Source organism: Epargyreus clarus, unplaced genomic scaffold, assembly GCF_041222505.1.
Source record: "Epargyreus clarus isolate Ecla_fem2 unplaced genomic scaffold, WU_Ecla_fem_2.2 ptg000015l, whole genome shotgun sequence".
In the NCBI taxonomy this organism is placed as follows: Eukaryota; Metazoa; Arthropoda; class Insecta; order Lepidoptera; family Hesperiidae; genus Epargyreus; species Epargyreus clarus.
This window is the reverse complement of record NW_027332223.1, coordinates 15,146,985-15,165,067: the sequence shown is the minus strand read 5'-3', so window position 1 is coordinate 15,165,067 and position 18,083 is coordinate 15,146,985. Positions and strand designations below refer to the sequence as shown.

The 18,083-nt window shown below is 34.3% G+C and overlaps 1 protein-coding gene across 5 annotated transcripts in view; it reads left to right on the top strand.

Moving 5' to 3' along the window:
- Nucleotides 1-18,083, top strand: part of LOC140748270 (uncharacterized) — a 344,103-nt gene that overhangs the window by 11,095 nt on the left and 314,925 nt on the right. The window contains exon 2 of one of the 5 annotated variants that reach the window (XM_073081056.1): nucleotides 16,725-16,772. The exons of the other annotated variants lie outside the window; for them this stretch is intronic. The gene's annotated coding sequence lies outside the window, so the exon portion shown is untranslated. The remainder of the gene's footprint in view (nucleotides 1-16,724; nucleotides 16,773-18,083) is intronic. 5 annotated transcript variants of the gene reach the window in all.

Here is an 18,083-nt window from a genome sequence, read left to right as displayed (position 1 = left end):
TTAGCCACGCATTTCTGTGTCCAAAGTAGCCGATTTTTACACCGTACGAATATTAATACACTACCCTCACATTTGAAAAAATAAACATAGCTATGAACGTTTCATACTTTTAAATGCCATTTAAAAATTAAAAGTGAGTAATGAGTATTTTGTTTAAAGCTATAATTATTTTAATATTTTATTTTGGACGTATTTATAAATTTTTTTGCCATTGTGTACATACTAAGCAATAGCATCACTATAAGACTAACTATTGGGCTTTATCGAATTTTATTGTTTGTTTTGACTGTGTTTGTTTTATTTTCGCTACACACCATAGTAGGAGATATTTAAATTAGGAATCGTTATCAAAATTAGCCATAATACTACTCCAGTAGAATCTCGGCTAAGCGACCTATTTGTTGTCGTATTTGTGGCATTCGGATTATCGAAAATTTCGATAATTGAGTTTATGAAGAAAAGCTATTTAAAAAGATTTAGGAAGGTGATGTTTTTCGACTATATGTTTGTTACGTATGTATTTTTCTTTGGCATTCTTTGGCAAACTCAAACGACTTCATTAATTTTGATACATGATGTGTCGCTGAATTCGTCTAAATTGTGGCGATAACATAGGTTATATTTTTAGCAATCGGGTTTTTGTTTTTTATAGTAACTATTTTGTTGCGATTTGGCGACTTTCCGGAATTTAAATGCACAAGTCACACAAAATGTGGCTGATCTGTAAGGGTTATTACAAAGTTACTTGTTCACGTTTCACAATCCGAACAATCGCGAATATTTATAACTAAGGTCCGGATAATCGATTTTCTACTGTATCACTAGTATTAGTTATGTATTAGTACATTATGTGATTGCTTATCATATGTTTCTTTAATACGCCTGTATATAGCCTAAATAGCTTGATAGATTTCGACGTATGTGTGGTGTTAGATTTGTCTTTATCACAAGTGCAGAATAATTACTAAATTTTCTAAATTTCAATGGTTTTGGTTGTGTCACATTTTTATTGCTTTTTTAGTTCATAATTTTTAGTTTCAATCATTTATAAGTTTCAAAATAATTATCATATTTTTTCATATTTCTTCACAAGTATAAGCGGGTTTATGTCACACGAGCTATAAAATAGTATACGATACTTGTGACAAAAGTAGCCTATTATCTGCACGGCGTTTAGCACCCTCGCTGCGCTTGGGCGCTAACTTCACGCCGTGCAAAAATAGGCTACTTTGGCCACGCGTATCGTAATGTACTATTGTCTGCCCAAAAAAACATGTATACACGTAACACTATATCTAGCTGTGTATAACATATCAAAAAGATATAATAGAAAAATACCCCTGTTATTCGCAGTAGGTATCGAAAAGATAGGTATAAACGAAAATAAATAAACATTTTAATAGATACGTGTCCGTTATACATAAGAAATAAAATATGTACCTACTTACAGAATACTCATTTAATTATCATTGACATTCAGCTTGAACTCTTGCGACATTGACATACAAGTACAGAACATCTTGTTATTATAATGTACTAGCTTGTGCCCGCGACTTTATTTTAATTACCAATTACATTTAAATGTCGTTGATTTTTTATTTATTTTATTACCCGACTAGTTACAATGAATAATGTTTTTCAAGCGTATGTCGGTTTTTTTTTATAACATACGAGTAGCAGATGAGCATGCAGTCCACCTGATGGTAAGTGGCTACTGCCGCCCATGAACATCTGTAATCAATCCCAGATAGGATTAGATAGACCTCAGTTCGGCCACCGATGCGCCGCTACCCCTGAGGACTAAGCTGGAATGGCTTGGAAAAATGTACTCCCTAACCCCACCCTTCACACGAACACAATATGTCTTATTCATTGGAATGCCCTGCATCCCAAACTGCTTGACAGATTTTATGACGTTTCGTTGGATTGGAGCCGCAATTGGACAAAAGTAAAATTTTGTCTAGTTTTAAGCGACACTCGAATAAACAGATATTATGATAGATGTGTAGGATGTGATCACAGCGGGATTTTATTCAATAAATTTTATTTTTAGATAAGATTAGGATATTTAAGTTCTTGTTTTTCTGTTTTTTATAAAAAAATCCGATTCTAAATTAAAAACAATTACATTTATTTCAATTGTAAAACAAAATTATGTATATTACCCTGGATTCATACTTTAATGTTTATAATCTAATTAAAAAAACCCATCGTGAAGTGTGTATACGAGTACGTTTTATACTTTAAAATTTAAAAAATCGATGACAGCTAAGTACGTGGGCGATAACTAAGTATTTATTTAACGAATATTTACTTTTCCATAATTATGCTTCATTTAATATTTGCTAAGTCAATTTAATATTATATTTGCATAAATGAAAATCAAAGTTGATAAAAAATTATAAAATATATTTCTATATTTACATTTTACAAATCGTAAATCTACACGATCTCTGGATTAAAATCAGCTTAGAATTCCTTATCGAAGTCTTAATCTAACGATTTAACAAGAACTAAATCCTCGAATCTCATTTAAGACCAGAAGAACTCGTGCCAGCCTTTTTACCTGCTATAATAATACCCATTCACGAGTCATTATCTTCAAAATTACCGCCTAATTGTTAAGTGTCTGCTTTTTTGTTCCTTCCAGATAATGGTTAGAATTCCTTATGTAATTTTGGAGTGTCAAATTTTACGTTTGAAGGAATTCTTAGAATTATTTTATTGTTTAATATTTGTGGGGTTCCACAAGGTAATCTTCAGGTAGCGGTAATATATTGTGAGGAATGGAGCATAGCTCGGTTTAAAACTTTACAGTACGTTTAACTTTTAGAACTATCGCAAAATTGGTTAAATTAAAGGACTTTTTTAATGTCGGTAGTCTGTGATAGTTTCGGAATAAAAAACTATCAAGGTCCCAGAAATAAAATCTTATTATTTAAGAAGTCATTTTTCTCGTTTTTCAACTCGTTTTAGTAAAGGTCCTTTCTGCACACCAATTGATGCGATATTAGGTTTTGGATATCCTTTTTCCTGCTGTCCCTGTTATTACGTTACCGTCAATCTATGTCAATTCGCCATCGTCTTCATGATTAACGTTGGATTTAGCTATGTTTCGGTCTATATTTTCGTCATTATCATAACTGTTGTAAAAATAATTGCAATTAGAGAGGTCGATAATCGAAATATTGTAACAATCGATATCGGTCGATCATATTATCGATCTAATTCTTGCCACCAAGTTTCGGAGGGCCGGTTAAGATGCTGGTTTTTATCATTGGGTAGCAGCCCACTTAGCTAAAACGACTAGCTTACGGGGTTAAATGCATGCAACTTGGCCACTAAGCCATACCATTTCCCATCGAATGAAGCAGTAGATAAGAATACACCTTGATGTCTCTCTCAGTCATGAGGAAAGACCCGTAGAACATAAAACATTGTAGCGATCTTCTAGCTCATTGTATAAATCGTGATATGGGCGTGGAGAAATCCTCAGCAATTCAGCAAACCAAATTAGCTAAATAGATAAATTATGTAACATTGTTTACAAGACCATTTATCGGATGTACGAGCTCCGAATTGGAAAGGCTAACCCAATTATGGACATCTTCGGTATCCAAACGAATATTTTGCGTAACTAGACGCAACTCTGGCGAAATAAATGTTACTTAGTTCTTAGTAAGCAATGTATGTAATTTTTTACGTGATCAGAGTAATTCATTGGGATCTACTGGTCTATTTTGTTCGTAGTTTAGGTATAGCTGAGTTAGTTCTTTTCGACTATTTTATTTTTACGTAAATCTTTTACTGTTATAACTTTACCATGTAGAAGATTGTGTAAATGTGTGTAACTAAATGTGGGTGAGATCACTAAAGATTATTGATCACAAGTTATAATGATTGAAGTAAACCAATCTTCTACATTGCCACTTCGTGCATGTGCAATTTAAGATTATGTTTAAATAAACATTAATCATGTTATATTAATATATGTTTTCCATTCCGAAATGATTATTTGAAATTGGATGTGCCTAAATTTGCATAATATTCAAAAAGAGAAATCGTATTCGGCAAAGTTTTGGTGAAAATTAAAATTAACTGTTATTTTTTATACATCCACTTACTCACTTAAAATGACATAACGCCACTTTCGATTTGGATTTTATTTATTGTTACATGTACAACAAAAATTTAGACTATCCGTATAACAATATTTATTAAAAAAAAATTGCCTTTCGAAACAGTTATTCTCGATAGCAATTTTATATTCACGACAGCGACTTTAAAATTACCTATTTATAACCACCATTTCGTAAGGTATTTTTTCTTTGGATACTTACCTCTTTCATATTTTTCTCGCCAGGAAAGCCTAAGCTAATCTCGAACAAGGCCGCAAGCGGATTTAAGTCCTTAAGGATTTGGTTAAACATGGATATGAGAATCATAAGAGTACACGCCACTAACCCAAATTTGGCGGAGGCTGAAGCTTTAATTTTAGGCTTATTCTAGCATGAATATGAAATTTCCTACACGCGTGTAAACTTAATTTTGTTATGAGACTTTTATTCTTTAAACCTCCCTTGTAAAGTATAACATGGACATTATTGTAAAGATACGTAAAATAGAGACGCCGTTTTTGGTACAATATATTTGTTGTTATTCTATCCCTGAGGATTAAGTCGGGATGCCTCGTGTAAGTCTTACACATCCTTCTGCTAAAATACTAAAAATAGGAGCGCTTAATATTTATAATACAATAAAAAACAAATAATTAAATTCACAGACAGATAGTTAAATTTAATTCATTCTCCCAATTAATTTATTCGTAAACAATATAACAATTCTAAGAAATTTCAATTTGAAATAAGTATTTCGCTTTAAGAATTACAATAAGAGATCCACGGTACACGGCATTTTTGAGAAAAGAATTTTCGTATCGCAATAGACGAGACAATTCGAAGAGTAAACACAAAGGACAAAGAAATAGTCTATCTCTTGAGCTGAATGGAATGTTGCGAAATGGGATATAGAAGATAAGCCCGCGGCTTCGTCCGTGCTTTACAGGGAAATAAAAAAGCGGGGAGTAAGAACTTGTTTTAAAAAATGTTAACACGTTTTGCGTTGTGAATGGATATATAGAATAGTATAGATAGTAATACTAGTTAAATCTTTTTTTTTTATAATATAAGAGTAGCAGACGAGCATGCAGTCCACCTGATGATAAGTGGCTACTGCCGCCCATGGACATCTGTAATCAACCCCAGATAGGATTAGATATTCCTACCTGAGGTCGGCCACAGATGCGCTGCTACCCCTGAGGACTAAGCTGGAACGCGTCGGAAAAGTCTGTCTACCTTACCAAACCCTTCAAACCGGAACACAGCAGCGCTTAACCCTGCTGTAGAAATAGGTGTGGCGGTGGTGCCGCCGGAGTCGAACCACAAAGGGTTCTACCACTTTAAAATCTACCATCTAATGGCAAATGGCTACTGCCGGCCATGGACATCCTTATTCAACCCAAGATGGTTACATTACAGGCCTAGTTGAGGACTAGTCGACTAAATTGAGACGTGGACTAACTGGGAACGCTTCGGATTTACCACACACTTTAAAGTGGAACACAGCAGCTATTAACACTGGCTGTTATTAGGCAAAAAAGAATTTCGATTGTGCCTCCGGAGGCGATTCACAAAGGATTCTACAACTTTCGAATATATATCGTAAAACAAGTAAATATAACGTTAAATTATCTTAAATTTATACAAGTTATCTTAAATATAAATTCTACATAGCATACTTCGCTAAATTGTTGTTAGTCTAGTCTTAATTCTAAATATCTAATATTAGGGGATTAAGATGCCAACAAGCTGTATCGTACACTTCTCACCGTGAGCTGAGCCGTCAAATTTCAAGGACCTAAACACCTCACGTTTAAATATTCAGAACACGCCCAACAATATATGTGTACAGACGTGTGTAACGTAATTGTTGGTTATACGTAAAACGCCTTATGTCATCAAACAATTTAATGGAATGAGGAGTGCTGGAGAAATTGTGACGTAATAAGTTGGGTCGCAAGTCACAACATGGCAATTGATTGTGACCTATAGAATAAGTTAGGTCGTAGCATAGGCAATTGATTGAAGGTGGTAGAACCCTTTGTGGTTCGACTCCGGCGGCACCACTGCCACACCTATTTCTACCTAATAACAGCAGTGTTAGGCGCTGCTGTGTTCCGTTTTGAAGGGTGTGGTAAGGGAGACAGACTTTTCCGAGGCGTTCCAGCTTAGTCCTCAGGGGTAGCGGCGCATCTGTGGCCGACCTCAGGTAGGAATATCTAATCCTATCTGCGGTTGATTACAGATGTCCATGGCCGGCAATATCTAATCCTATCTGCGGTTGATTACAGATGTCCATGGCCGGCAGTAGCCACTTACCATCAGGTGGACTACATGCTCGTCTGCTACTCCTATATTATAAAAAAAAAACCTATAGGTGACCTGTAGGTCAGTTGCAACGCCCCATGTGTGCTGTGCTCTGAAAATATATTTTAAAATCAAACTTAGTGATAAGGCAGACCGGCTACCTGAAGAGAAGAAGTCACTGTCGCCTTTGAACATTTACAACACCGGAGGAATCGTCGATGCATCCCGGACTTCGAAGGGATCTCTGTCAAAACCGGCAATGCATCGGCCTTTTCGTTATTATTATTTCTAAGACCTTCATTTCATACCACTCTTAGGTAAGCCCTCCAAAGGTATACTATAGGTATCGCTCAAGGTTTATGGTTTACACGTTTATGGCAAAAATGATTGTGCGAAGAGACGTGGAGGTGTGAAAAGTCCAATCTGGATACTCTTAAAGCCACCAAAAGCGACAAGAGTGCCGTTGTCGTCCCAATGAAGAAGAGCCTGTAATAGTAAGTGGTCGTAGCTAACTATTTTCCCGATGAGTCGACGGCAGAATTATTGTTACCCAAACGACTTTATCGCGTTATCTCGTTTTATCTCGCGCTCTTAAATCAACTTTATGCGTAATAAAATGATGTCACTAGGTTTCTGTGCCGCACTTATTTGATTTGATGGTACCTACTCTAATACTAAGTGTATTGCGTTACAGTAATTTCGTGTTTTGGGTAAAAATAATGCTATTTTTTTCTCCGTCGCGAATTTGTCGTAGATACTCGTAAGTCCCCGCGGTTTTGAAACAAGGTCGCAATAGGTAAAGATGTTATTGTTTTTAAGACATTTTTTATTTAATAATTACGGAATGTTGTATCTGTATAAAATTAGTCTGTATGTAATTCAGACAAAACATTTTTATTGTCTAGGTTTCGTTGGAAACCTGAGCCTATTCCGCTGTTTCTTATCTTTGAACAATAGTTTATATTCATATATTCTTAAAATAGGAAAGATTAGATGGTTTTGCAAAAATAAAGATTTCACTTATTTTTACTTTATTCTAAACTGCAGTAGGTGGGTATAAAGCTATTTGGAGGCGATTAATGAATTGTAAATTATTATTATAAAATACTTTAATTTAAGTATGTAATTCACATATAATCGAATACGTCAAAGTATCTAACTTTACATCTTAATGTTATCCGTAGAACAACACTAATTCCTAGTTAACTCTCACCAACTGTTACACATTACACAGTTACACAACTGTTAAACATTAACTGATAGCAGATAGCGGGGTTGATGTACCGTTTAATTAATTACCATAATATCGATTTGCCTTGTCACGGATTAGTGATGTGAGTACAGTCATTCGTGAAAGCTATCTCTTATGTAGTTATATCTGGGTGTGTGAATTTGTAAGTGGTAATCGATTTTTACCTGTGGAAGGTAATGTTTTTAAGCGTAGTATGTATTTCGCATTCTTTGGCACGCCGCACAGCCTAAAAAACCCTTGACGCATTTTAACAATTTAAATTGTGGGAGGGAAATGGGCTATATTTTAAACAGTCAAGTTTTTTTTATTTTTAACACGCCTTTTATAATAATTACTAGTAATCAAGTACTTTATTTGCCTAACAATATGTGTTCCTAGACAGCAAAAACATACATAATTAGATGGTGCTGTTGTGCACATATTGAAAATTCTTAAAATCTAGAATTTTTCATGACCATAATGTAATTGAAAAATTTATTACCTGCCTTTTTAAAATGGCTGTTTTTTTTTTCTTTTATATTATTATATTGTAATTAGGGACGTATTTTATTCTCCAGAATGTCCTATTTTACTTACTTACTTACTTACTTACTATGTATCCACATAAAACTTTCGAAATAATTTCTTTACACAATTCTTACTTAATAGTAGGTAGGTACAATAGACTTGATACTTTCATGTTCACATTTTAGTGGCTCCAGCTGCAGGATACGAGCCTCGAATGCTGTTGAATGTCATAATTGTTATCAGTGGATAATTGGAATTTATGGATTGTAATTATGTTTGTAATTAGCGGATCTATGTATGTCTAATGAAGCAATGAAATACAAGTAGTAGTAATTCGCGTAACACGACCGCAAGTTTTGGGTTCAATCCCCGGCTACGCAATTTTTTACCCATGTACCTATAGGTATTATCTGTTCTGGGTCTGGGTGTTATTGTTTTCAGGTGTGTGTATCTATGGCATTTTGAATGCAGAACATCGATTAAATAGGTTCAAGTAAAGTTTCATAGTTCAATGTATACCATTGAACTATGGGATTTACGATCTAATACTATCAACAGAATGACTCATCAGAATTTTCTTACAATGTTTTCTTTAACCTTTAACGCAAACAAGTCATTAATAAATAATTTTACGCACTAACACATTATTATACAAAGTTAACACAGTGATGCTGTGTACTGAATGAATGACCGACGGCGTCTTTCTTGTTCATCAACTTTTTTAATATTCCATTCACGTGTTTAACATTCACTTCGCGACAGTCGAGCCGAAAGTCAAAACAGTAACTGTCAAGTTATAAAGTTTTTGGATAGAGCACTGGTTACACTGTATAAGAGAAGCGAGGGCGATAAATTGAGATGGAGAGAATTAAGAGTTGCGATATCATATTGTTTATTTCGATACATTGTATCGTATTGACAATAACAATGCAGAATTAAAGCATAGTTTAATTATGTTTAAATTAAACATACAATAAAAAAATACAAAAATAACACCTAAAATATTGACACTGTTTTCTTTTTATGAAGTTTATCGTGATGTTTTTTTTTATTTACCGTGAATTATTTATTAGATATTCTATTATATTATTCCAATCTATTTTTGTTTTTTAGAATATATCGCTTTTTCTCTTAATCATTAATTAGACATGAATATTGATTCAACTAAACTGATTAATCACATAGCTTGTCGTTACTAGCTTTCAGTGGCACAAGTGACTAACGTCGAGCAATAAAGTTTCGTGTGTACCATACGAGCTTCGTGGGAAGCAATATGGCATGCGTTTTAATGCAAAAGCAAGAGCCTATCTTTACGATTTGAAATGAAACCGGTATGTCCATTAAAATATTTTAATTTTGGAAACGCTTCTACATTGAAGCATACTAATGGAAGTACTATACCACGGTACAAATATCTACACCTTATACTATACCGTCTATACTACTACTACTAGACTATACCGTCTACTTTACTGTTTTTAATTCGTTGCTACTCATGGATATCTATAAATTGTTTAAAAAATAAGAACCGTTAAATGCAAAGCAGATACCCTGTTAGCCCTGAGTATCTGAAGATTTAGTTGCATTGCCTCGTGTAACTCGTGGTATGACAGATATGGCGTTGGTACCCATAATGTTGACCCCCAAAAATTTGTAACTAATTAGCAGTAGGTAAAATATAATTAAAATTAAATAAAATTCAGCGATGCACTAAAATTTTATTTACGACTCAATAGTAACATTTATTGTTGACAACATTAATATTTACTTAATTACACCGATTCAAAAATAACTTAGCGATCTTATCCTAAGTTAATACGTAAGGCACATAAAACTCCAACATAAAATACACGTAAGTCGAAATTTCGTTTATTTACGTTATTAACTTAATGTTTCCGTTAATGGGTTCTTTAAAATGGGTTTTACGGTTGTTTTATCGATCTCAAGTGCGGTGGCAGGTGTTCTTGAGTGGCGTTACAAAAAATAGCTCAAAAAGTTCGAAGGGCAATTGCGATCATGGCTTTCGAATGGGTTTTTACGAGGTTTTTTCTGTCACTGCAACATCGACACGTGCTCTGATGTAATGATAATAATATGGTCAAATATTTTGGTAGGGCGTTTTTTTGGTTCGACTCTGGAGGCAACACCGCCACACCTATTTCTACCTAAAAACAGCAGTGTTAAGCCTTGGAAGGGTGTGATAAGGGTGTCTCCCTTACTTCCTTACTCCCTTATTTCCGAGTCCTTCCGACTTAGTCCTCCGTGGTACGAGTACGATCGCATATGTGGCCGACTTTAGGTAGGATTCTCATCTTATTTGGGGCTGATTATAGATGTCCATGAGCGCCAGTAGCCACCTACCATCAGATGAACGACATGCTCGTTAGACACCTATATATTATAAATAGAAAGTTTTTATGAAGTTTTTTCGTCACCGCAGCATCGACACGTGCTCTCACGTAACGATAACAATGTGTGGTTGCATGTTCCGCTCTATTATTTTAACGACCCGCGTAACGTAGTAGTTATCGTACGGGACTGACATGCAAAGGGATCCGGGTTCAATTTGTATTTCGATTCTGCTCTATTTATAGGTGTTTATAAAATGTATTTCATTAAAAAACAGTTGGATATAAGGCGGATGCTTGGTAATAGGTAATAATTAATCTATCCATGTTTTAGCTACTAAAGATCATTTTTTTTGACAATGGTAGTAGGCAAAAATTTACAAAATCTTTAGTAAGCAAACCCCCATGTCGTATCTAAATCTACTTAAATACTCCTTTCAAAGGAAAACTTAACGAAACATTAAAGGTTGTAAAGGTTGTAAACTTAACGAAACATTAAGAGTTGTTCCATTTACAAAACTGTTCAGATAAATTAAAAAGATTTTTGTTACGTGAAGCCACCCAGACCCACCTGTAAGGCGTCATTGAAACAAGTGAGAACAAACACAAACAATTAATCGGCCGTAACGAGACCAAATTAGAAAATAAGCGACTAAAACGATGTGAAACATTGAGTAAATTGTTATTTTTAACGGTTCATTTGCTCGTACGTAATGGCCGCCGGACAGCTGTCATGGCTGTCAGTTCTAAATTTAAAATAAACATTTCATTTTTATTACGTTATGAGTTATATTGTTGTGGCAGTTGGCTTAGGTCGTGGTGGCGGTTTCCGTTACTGAATTTAATTAAGCCCATTCCGAGTCGTTAAGAGGGTGCATTTAAAAATCCATCTGTTTTAATTTTCAGTTTTTGGTGTTTAATTTAACTGGTATCGTTTTACTGGAAGTCCTACACTACGAGTATCCCTGTATAAATTTTTGATTATATTTTTTCAATATCTTTCTAAATATTTTCAAATTTTCGAGTGATATCTTTTAAGTCTTGTGAAATTCTTGTGTAAAATATTTGGCAGTATGTTTTTTTATTTTTCAATATTAGGTGCAGTAACCACCTAATATTGTAAAATAAAAAAAATATTGGATTTTTAAGCTTGATTTCATTTGGATGTATTTCTTAATTTTCCTTTTTTTATATTCATATAAAGGTGACCATTAAACTTATAAATATCTAATAAACTGAAGTACTAAACCATAATAAATAGTAACAATTTCGACCGCATATGTGCACGTGCCAATGTATTTAAATAGCGAATCACGTAGGTTATAAATGGTGCCTAGATTTGAATCTAAACTCAATATGGCGTATTTTATATGGCTTATCTAGATATACTTAGGCTATATTTGTATTCTATAGCTTATTGTTAGGACCCTATTTATAATGCATCAACCTTGGGATCTCATTAGTGTTAATTTATAGATTTAATAGCTTACATTTTTGTATACTATGTATTTGTTATGCTTTCATTTTTATTTAAATTACTTTGTTCGATGGATTTTTTATTTACACTTTTTTTTTGTCTGGGATAAAAACCTAGAGAAATTAGGCATTCGTTTTATGATTGGTCAATTTACGGATGCATGACAAATTTTAAAATTTTTACAATGTTTATATGTCGTATAAATATAACGATTCATCCGATATTCTCGAGGATGTACTTGGTTACAAATCGGCAGAATTTTGAAAATTTCATCCGTATGTTCGAAATACTAAATCACTTTTGTCAGATATTTTAATTAAAATTAATATCGACTTGAACATGTTTTTGTTCTAAACCCTCACAAGCCCATTTTCGCACGCGATGAAATATGACCACACATGAGAACTCATTCTGACGTGCGATGAGTTTTGACCACACATGAGATCTTGAAGCGTACCTCCCAGACGGGTACTCCTTAGAACATTCATTGCATACCTAGAATTCAATTAGCTCCATTGTTGCATGATTAATGCTTACCCAATAACAAGTAACGGAGCTGTCAAAAGTCGCACTTCGGTAATAATTAAGTACAATGCAACAGCAAACCCATACAATTATGGTCCATTGTGGGTCGGAATAACGGTTAAAGTTGCGTGCATGTGACCGCTATTATCTTTGTCGTCAATACGAGACACACCTGTCCTGAATGTTGAATGCGATGCTGTCTCGCTCGGTTCGGTAAAGTTGGCAAGGGACGGGTGTAGTGGGTGCTAATTCATAGAATCTCGGCTCGGTTACGACTGGAACTCTTCTATTTGCATTAGTTTGTGGTTACGTGCTTTTGTGTCTGCACGCTAACTATGAAGTGTGGGACAAGTGATAAGAGTTAGCTAATTTCGGAACTAAAATAACATTTTTATGAATACATTTTAAAGCTTCTTCTCCATAACGAAACACCTTTTGAAATGCTAGTAGTTGTATTGACATTCAAAAAGTGCTCTGTAAAGAACCCATTTTGAATAAAAAAAAATGATTTGATTTGATTTGATTTAAAAGACGTAAGTTGCCGTGTTTCTCTTCAAAAATAGTTGCATATCGTTAAATTATTATACTAATCTAATTTTTTGGATGAAGCTTTGAACAAACAAAAGAGAAAGACTAAATATTTGATTTTATATTATATCGGTTTTGTTAAAAATAAGTTAATTTGGTTTTGTGATTTTACTTTTAATTTTCATATTTTGTGTTTAAATTGACAACTCAGGTACGTATGGATAGATACTTAGTAGGAAGAAAACATATTACTTTAGTACAATTATCACATCTAGTTATTTTTTTGTTAATTATATCATTTGATTTTTTACTATTATTTTTAATTATCACATAACTTTTTTTACCCTCTACTTAAACCGGCTCCGCCTCAGCTCATACCTTAAGCCGTTAAGGAAATAATAAACGTGTTACTGCAATATTATTCACGCACGTGAACAAGGTTAGAATAAATAAGGGAAACAAGCAAACATAACTTGTTCAAGTTAACTTGATACACTAAACTATATTCTATTAGTATTCGTAGCGAGCCGGTTTTGCAATCAGACCATGTCTTTATGGTATATTTATCTTTGCTTATAAAATTAATGGGTTAAGGTATTTCATTTAATTGATATCCCATGAGAATAAGACTTCTGTCTTACAGGTTTTTAATTTTGGATTTTGTTGATGTGGATGTCACTTTAATTTTGTTATATTTTTACTAAAGCCTCAAAATAGGGTCACATTTTGAAGGAAGAAAGAAGGGAAAGTAAACAAAATACCTCACACATAAATTAAAAGTTTAGGTAGGTATAGATCGCTTACTTATTCCTACTTTTATTCCCCCCCCCCCTTCCCCTGCACTCCTATGTCACAATACATCAATTGCATCCCTTTCGCTACGCCGGCGCCGGCTTTTTTTCCACGCTTTTATTAGTTTGACCTGTATGTATGTAGATTTATAACGAAATCTTTGTACTCCATTTTTACCCACGAGCCGATTAATTTAAAATTTTGAACACTTATGAAGAACTGATGATAGAACACGATTTTAATATTTTATCCCATTCACATCAGGATTAGCGATGTTCCTTGTGCGATTTTAGAGTGTTTTTTACTTTTTCAAGTATAATTATTATTTTGTCATGAATTACTGTTAAAACACTAAGTTACTCTAACCAGATGAATACCATAACCTGCCCGGATATGGTATTTCCATGCTAAACAAATTCTTGTGAATCGTACTAGTTGTTCTAGAGGCACAAACGGAGAAGAGTTTAAATATGTATATTACATGTAATATTTATTACTAACTGCTAATTCCAATCTCAACACCGAATCTCAGCGCCTCATGTATAAGACTATGAAGCGAAAAGAGCAATTTTTAAGCCAACGCCGATAAGTTTGTTCGCAGTAACGTGTGGGCACTGATAAGTGGCCGGTACGTGCTTTCTGCGTCGCCGAGGGCAAGCGGCGCCAGAGGGAACATGCCTTTGACGTCACTATGCGTATCTGCACTTTGTTACTGATGATTATTTGCATACATCTTGATTATCGCCTGATATTAATAATTCATCTATTCAGCGTTTTGCCGAAAGATCTTAATTGTAAAAAATTGATAGATTATTATTTTGATATTAATAACGGGCTTAATACCTGTAAGGTCGATGGTAACCTAGGTGATAACACTGACAATTACTTACTATGTTCCAGTTATTTCAAAAAATAAAGATTAATTGAATATGACAGCCATTTTTATCAGTGTTTTCGCATATTTCTGAATTTCTTTGAAATATGCTTAATAACAACAATACCTATATCGTAACTTTGGCACCTTTCCATTTTAATTTATAACTTTTAAAAGTTAAATTTTGAGAATGTTTTACTTTAAAGTATCGTGAAAACTTTTTAAAGTATTGTAAATAAAATATAAGTGTGACCGTTCTGCGTTCAATTCTACTCTGTGGTACAAAGTCTGTTCAGAGTAGATTAGCACAGAGACACTTCGAACGTACTCGCGGTATATTTTGAAGATTCTTATCTCTTTCATATTGTAAATTTTGAAATTTACATGAATTTAAGTGTCTTACGTTTTTACGCAACTGCGTGGTTAATGTTTTTTGAGCGTGTGTATATTTACTTATGTATGCATATATGTATATATGTTTAACTTCATTCGGAAACCAACGGCTTCACGGATTTTAACATATGAGGTGTCATTGGATTCGTCTAAATTGTAGGAGTGACATTGGCAAAAAATCTCTAGTTAACATACTACTTTGCATTTTTTATCTGTATAAGTCTTTATAATAAATTTATTACGAACTTTTTGAATAATCTGCTTTCTACAGACATGTAGTTCTTGAATATATTTACAGAGGGCGCTGGGGCAAGTTTATGAACTTAAATGAATATTTAATATTGAACCATCGTTATGTTAATTCCGACCTAATTCCCTTGTCTTAAGGATATTTCTATAGTTTAATGCACTTTGTAATGTTTTCAATGGTTTTGTACCGTATTTGTGGATTGGTCCAGGGAATTCACTAATACAAAATTCAAATACATATGGTCAGGAGTGTCAGTCAGGACACGTAGCGTTCCAACTTAGTTTAGACAACAACGCTTCTATGCGTACCTTAAATACGATTCCAATACTTCTTGCGGTTTATTAAAGTATATACGCGGTAGTGACCACTTATCACCAACTAACTACTGCATGCGCGTTTGCTATTAAAATGTTAAGACTGTTAAATAACCACTTATAGATGCAGACAGATTTAAAATAAAACGTTTTATCGTTTTAATTTAGTAATACTTTTATAGTAGAACCCTCATTCTGTCCGGGCTTGTCAACACATGCCTTTACTCAGTCTTTACTGAATATACCTATACCAATGCATAATAATTATACATTATTATTTTAAAAGCCGTCTTGTTCATTCAAAACACCCAAAAAACAAATAAAAAACATTATCTCCACCATTATCGTCTCATTAAAAAACAAAATTCCAACTGCCCCTTCAATAAAGTTTTATAAGTACATAAAACTATCTGACGGTTTGATTAATGGCTGACGATAGAGCCCGGTTCTAATTGTAATTAGCATAATAATTTTTATAGCCGGCCCTGTAATTAAAAGTCTTCATTACAGCCTGTCTGATGGTGTGTTTGATTGCCACAGCTCGGGGTAGGCCTCCAGTGTGCTTACCCCGCGATACTGAGCTATGATCGCTTCGCTTTGGTATTTAATTAACGGTTTTGGGATTTATTTCACAGTTATTGTTTATTGCTTAAGGTTCAGTTGGAATGCTTCGTGAAATCTCTACCTTACTTATAGTATACCTTTTAAAGATCCCAGCGGTATGCAAAGCTATAATGAAATGGGTGGTGCACTAAAACTGCAAAGAATTCTACCACATTGTCAATAATAATTCATTTTGATAACTTATTGATCTATTAATTATTTATATGAACTTAAGACATCGACTGATTAAACAAATAACTACAATTTGATGCAGTAAATAAGTGTAGAATTTTCGATATGACTTTCATAACCTTATTTAAAGCACATTTAAAGCATTTTTAGAAAACTCCATTAGTAAGTCTGTAAATTTCGTGTCATTGTAATGTAATTTGTTATATATTTTTTTTTAACTAACATTATTTCTTTCTCGTTACAGGTACGCAGTTTTATCTACTTCAAGGACTACCGAGCAATTCCAGACAAGGTAGCTTATTAGCTTAGCTTTCTATGTAGATGGCCCTTATTACACACCGTCTGATTCAATTTGATAACGTATTAAATGTTGGTCCGGCTTTCGTAATATATGAGTGGTGGGTTCCGGAGAGCTACCAGCTATTTCATTAACACATATCTGTGTTATCTTTATAAAAGATTGGCTTCCGCTCGTAATTTCATCTGTTTTGACGGAGCTTTTATTTTGTTTATAAATACGGTGTTTGTTACGAATTTTTAATAGCAATACGGCCATTTGAAAAAAGTAATCTATTTTTCTTTAGCCACAACATTTGCACTACTATTTTTTCGTAGAAATGAGATCAAAATTGGTGAAGTCTTTCCCTAGGTTGAGCAATCAAAAAGTAAACCAATTTCAGCTACTTTGCAGAAAAATTGCTTTGTTAAATTTTGTTTAAGTTATTTTTAAGGTGTCCCTGTAGTTCCGGAACCAGAATATGGCTACGGTATCCCCTGCCTGTCGTATTTGGCGACTAAAAGGGGGCTTCCGGGGTTGCGGACGGCAAGAGTGGGAGCTCGAACCGCCCGGCCAGCAACCCCGGGATGGACGGCGGTATGTGTGGTCGCATACCGTCGTGAACACCAGATGGTGTGGTGAGTATCAAGCTCACCTGGGCGGAGCCCGACGGGGCAAAGCGCCAAGTGGACTCCGGTTGCGTTCCGTTGGAGATCCCGGAGTCCTCTACGCAGCGCCGAGTACGGCCACCGGGGGGGTTTTAGTGCGGTAAGAATCCCACAATACCCCTTGCCGCTCCCACGGCATAGGGTACCTTTTGAAGGTTTCCCCCTCGTCATCAAAAAAAAAAAAGAAAGTTATTTTTAAGGACTTCATGGCTTACTTACAATTTGTACGTATACCTATGTAGGTATCTACAAGATAAAATTACATTTCGATGAAACGTAAAATACAAATTTTTTTTAGACATTGTCGTTAAGCTTACAATCTTTAATTGGACAGAATTCGAAAAGATGAACACAACCGTTATTCACGACACCGTAAAACCAAAACTAACAGCATTTCGAAATTCAAATGCACTAGTAAATAAACAAACTACGCAACTAAGTACCAAAAAAAAAACAAAAACAAAACACTAAAACTTCTACAGTAAAGATAGCATTAAATATTCACAAGCAAAAGAAACCGCCGTTAAAACGTTGCCTCAACTGTAAGTGGCTCGGTAATATTTGAACGGACCTAATGAAGAACTCTTTTAAATACCCTCAATAATTAAGCGGCCGGCGACTGGAGAGGGCTTGAGCTTAACTTGAAGATGTTCGGTGA